Raw genomic sequence first — 4,810 nt, forward strand, 5'->3', positions numbered from 1 at the left:
TTGTGAACCCAGCATTCATTCCTGCCTGTGGAAGGGGGTCAGGCTAGATGATCTGTTCAGGTCCCTCCTGACCCTAGCTTCTATGAAACTATGCAACTATGAAACATGTCTCAATGGCACAGTACCATACATCAAGCTACAGCCCACTTCAAAGAGAACAGTCTTGCTCAGAAAGCCAAAAGAATGGCAGAGGAGGAAGGAAAGCACACAGCACTCTGGCCAACAGCTGTGCCCCCCACAAGGTATCACCTGTCATGTTTATGGAAAAAATTGCAGAGCACAGATTGGACTTCTCAGCTATTTTAAAACTTACCAATAATCCCCCCAACAGATATCATCCTCATACTGAGGGATAACCAAAGATGGAAATGAAGAGATAAATAGGCAAAAGAGTGCTGCTCAACAATGTTTTTGTGTGCTGAAACTTGCAGCAGTTTGGAACAATTTAAAATGTATCAAATCTGGATGAATTTACCTATAGGCATTTGCACATATGCAAATTACTCTGTGTATTTATTGTGAAATAAGTGTTTTTTTGGTCCCTTGCATTTCAAATGAACAATGGGGGAAATGGGGACAAGCAAATGCTACAGTTTGGAGTCTGGCCCTGAGTCTGGGTCAGGGCCAGAGCTGGACCCAGAGCAGTCTCCTATTCCTCTCCACTTGCCCTCCCCTCTATCCCTTTCCCCCACTTACTGTCATATACAGCTCATTTACTTTGCCTTCCACGCTGTGCTCAGGGAAGGAACAGAGCCTGAGCAGGGTCTGGTAGTAAGGAGGAGCATGAAGACAGGATGGGGAAAATGTAAGGTAAGAAGGGAGGAAGTGGGCAGAGGACAAAGGGACCACTTGACATCGCCCAGCCACTATTTTCCCTGCTATAGCAGTGGGAAGGGGATGAATTCAAAACAACCTTTCAATAATTAGATTCTACACCTGAAAAATAGTACCAAACTTATCAAATTTCCATATATAGAATCTAATTATTGGGATCATCTTATATTTGTATAAATCTAGTAGATGCCTACAAATCAAAATGAATACATTGAAAAAAGAGGCAGAGAAAACTGAATCCTTGAAACTGCCTATCTGAGTTTGCTTAACACCAAACATCTGCAGGAAGAACCTGGTGGGTAAGAAGCAAGTCTCCCACTCATTGCTCTTGTGCTCCAACCAGGTCAGCCTTTTGTATCTATATTAGCTTTTTTGCACACATATTTCACTTAGTCCTTTACACACCAATGACCAGGGATCCTGGTTTTCTCCGATTTAAAAAAATTCCCAATTTTCAGTTAAAAAAAGTAACCCTAAATCCACATTTGTCAATGATCTAAATGAAACACCCCGGGTCACGAGGGAGGGAAGCAGGGCAGCAGGAACAGCACGCCACTGTTCCCTGGTGCCCTGTTTCCCCCCAGAATGACCCTGCTGGAGCTGCTCTGCAGGCTGCCTGGGGCCACATGCGTATCTATGCACATGGTGCCCCCTATCTTTCACCTTTCAACTCTGCCAGCTTGCAGAGAGCTTACTACAAAATGGCAAAACCCACGGGTTTCTCTGGCAAAGTGAGAAATGCGCTTTTGCCTCTCATAAAAGGCAAGACCTGCAGTTTACTCCGTTTTTCCATGGGAACCAGAAAACCCAGATCCCTGTTGATCACCCTCCCCAATTTGATCTCAAAAGCCATTTCTACTTTTTCCCCCCTCCTGCAAATCTCACCTCATCTGCAAAACCTAGAAGGATTACTGAACATAAAAGGATCATATATATAAATTTATCAGCATTTATGTTTGAATGTTCTCATTGGCTTGCACCTTGTGTGTAACCCCTTCAGGCCTACTCCTGTAATATGCTACAGGAATCTTGTGAACCAGGGCTACATTAGCTTTTTAGGACCAGGAACACACTTATATAAAGCCTAACACAATGAATTCACAAATTTAAGAGCAGCTTCAGGGTAATAGAGCATCTTAAATATAAAATGTTCTTAAAATGGAAGATGCTGATGGAAAACAATCAGAATGAAAAAGTCATTCATGTCTTACCTTTACCAGCTGCTTTATCCACATATCTGAAAAGAAATATAAAAGTAAATTTAAATGGTATGTTATGTAACGTGGCAGGAAATGCACAGCATATAAATTCTCTAAATTAAGGTATGAGCTCAACTTCCAGACTCTTTGACTCTTGCACAAAAAAAAATAAAAAAATTAAAGTGTTCCTTTGTGGAAATTCTAGTTATCTTCATTTAATAAAAACATTTCATGAAAGGACCCATCCCCCATGGCATACAATCAGTAACTTTCTCAAACTGCATGCTTTGTGTGCTAAGAGGATAACTCTTATGGCTATAAATGCTTGTTTACATAAGTAAATTCACTGCAATTGCTCACATAGGTATGAAATCTAACTTAAACTTTATCTATATGAGAAAATTGTGCCAGGTTAAGTGTTTTCACAGACATTTAAAGCTAGTCAAGCTCTTCCAATCTTACTCAAGCAGCTGTTGCACCCAATTCAGTGCCTAGCAATTTGGTTTTTTGCAAAGCCAAAGTTGCAGCCTTATGAGACAATCCAATCCAAGTCATGTCTGAACATAGACATATATACTACAAACAAGTTCTGATAACTTCGAAGGGTTCAATAGATATTTTTATTTTCATAATACTTCCTTGCAAGAGCTTTAGTTTAGTGACACAAAATGCTAGGTAGGAGAAGGGAATGCAGCTCCTGTTTGAAGAGATACAGAAAATGAACTTGCAAAGATAGAATATAAACTCCATTACAAATTTTTATCTAAAGTTTACTGTTAGATCTGTAAATACTCAATTTACCTGACACCAAAGATGACTCTGATTTAAGGCAACCTGCCAATTATCAGATTTTACACATGGAACATTCATATATTACTTATAATTTTCTATGTACAGGATATAATTATTGAAGAGTTGTTTTAAATTAATTCCCCCAGCAGTGGCAGGGGAGCAAGCAATGTTGGGGGAGCAGTAAAGTGCAGGCAGTGTGGGAGGCAGAAGAGAACAGCAGGTGGGAAAGTGATAGATGGGGCTTGCCCCTGCTACCTGCCCCCCACTGCTTCTGCTCCCCTGTAGTCTCAGATCCCTCCACTCCCCCTCATCACTTACCCTTGCTCTGGTGCCAGTAGGCTCCATTCCTGCTCCAGCCTGGGGCACAGAATATGTTCAGGTTCTGATCCAAGCCCAGCCCCAGAGCAGTGGCGTGGCAGCTCTGATCCCAGCTTTAAGGCCCAGCCCAGGCTGGGGTTGGAGCAAGCACATCCAGCAGGGCCAGAGCCAGAATAAGAATAAATGGGGGAGAGGGAGGGAGCAGCAGTAGTTGTAATTCTGACCCCAACCCTAGGCTGGGGCCAGAGCCCTGGAGCCAGAGCTGCAGCAGCTGCCTCCCCTCCCCCCCACACACCAACTTATGCTTGAATCCAAGATGAGGGGCTTTCTGCCCACCCCATGTTAAATGGAGGGAAAAATCTTGCCTTGAATTTGAGTAAATATAGTAAATCAGCAATTTAGAATCACAGCCTTAAAGTTTAGAACCTAGGTCAGCAGAAAGGAGGGCTGAGGGGAGACTGTTCTCTTCCTAACACTGACAAGCTCCTGACACAAATTTGGGTAGCCGCTGAAACTTACTTGTATATAAGTTCCTCCCTGAACAGAGTGAGAACATCTGGTGTAGAGGTATGTTGTAATGCAACGTTTCAAAGCACATTGAGATCACTTGTTGAAAAGTACAAAAGGCTACAACATTGGATAGTCCCTTTAGAGTTTCATGGAACAAGAAAAAAGTTTAAAAAAAACTCCCCAACATGGCAGGAACATTAACCCAGATTCACAGGATGGGGACTCTAGTGGACCAAACTGGGTGTAGCACCTGAAATGCTCTGTCACATACTGAAACGTGGAAAGCTGATTAGAAGGGTGATGATGTGGCCTGGTTACATTTTAGGAGCAGTAAAGTAAGTGCCCCTTTTGGGCCTAACTTTACTACAAACCTCTGCTAGCTTAGCTAACCATTTATAAATGTGAGAATGTGCAAAAAGCCAAAAGGCTTAGGTATGCCAACCAAAGCCCCTAATGTTGGGAATAGCAGAACTGTGTTGTTGTTAATATAGCTTGGATGCCTCACAGCAGTACAGTTTTATCAGGATAAGTTGAGTCTAAACTTGGACCAGCCTGTCAGTCTAGTACGCCAGTGCAGCAGAGCCAGCAAAGCATGATTTAGGCCTGAAGGGCTTTTGAACACAGAGTATAGTATGGAAATGGGGGAATCTGCACTGATAAGCCATTAGTTAAGATGGTGTTAATTAATGCCAGGTACTTAGGCTCAGCAAGCTCACTCTTCCTTGCCTAAATGCACAAAAATGTGAAGAGCTGCAACCTGGGTTAAACACTTCATCAGAAAATTTTGCTGTTTAGATGAGCAGGTTGAGCTAGCTCACTTCAGCACAAGAGCCCCTGCATATTTCAAGAGTTTACCAGGGTTAACACGGCAACTTTCAAGTAGCCCCTGCCGGAGGTTTTCCAACCGTTTAGCTGCAAAGCACTGCGGCGGCTGCAGCGCCCCGTCCATCTCACGGGAAAGCCAGGCTGGGAGGGAGGCAGACAGCGCGGAGGTGGGGGCAGGCGCGGCCAGGCCGCACTCAGAGCCGACGGGCCGGAGCTGTGCACAGTACTCACGCGGCTCGCGGGGTCCCCTTCTTGCCGGCGGCTGCAGCGGGCGGCTCGGCGGGTGGGTCGTGGGGCGCGCGGGCGCCGGGGCTGCTCCGGCGGCGGCGGGG

General features: G+C 44.3%; 1 long non-coding RNA gene across 1 annotated transcript in view; it reads right to left on the reverse strand.

Annotated features, from left to right (window-relative positions):
• LOC112551857 overlaps window positions 1-4,810 on the reverse strand; it is an 18,245-nt gene extending 13,435 nt beyond the window's left edge. The window contains exons 1-2 of the long non-coding RNA XR_003096180.1: window positions 4,710-4,810; window positions 2,046-2,071 (exon numbers count right to left, since the gene is read on the reverse strand). This is a non-coding gene — a long non-coding RNA (uncharacterized LOC112551857). The remainder of the gene's footprint in view (window positions 1-2,045; window positions 2,072-4,709) is intronic.

Source organism: Alligator sinensis, unplaced genomic scaffold (genome assembly GCF_000455745.1).
Source record: "Alligator sinensis unplaced genomic scaffold, ASM45574v1 scaffold998_1, whole genome shotgun sequence".
Taxonomy (NCBI): domain Eukaryota; kingdom Metazoa; phylum Chordata; order Crocodylia; family Alligatoridae; genus Alligator; species Alligator sinensis.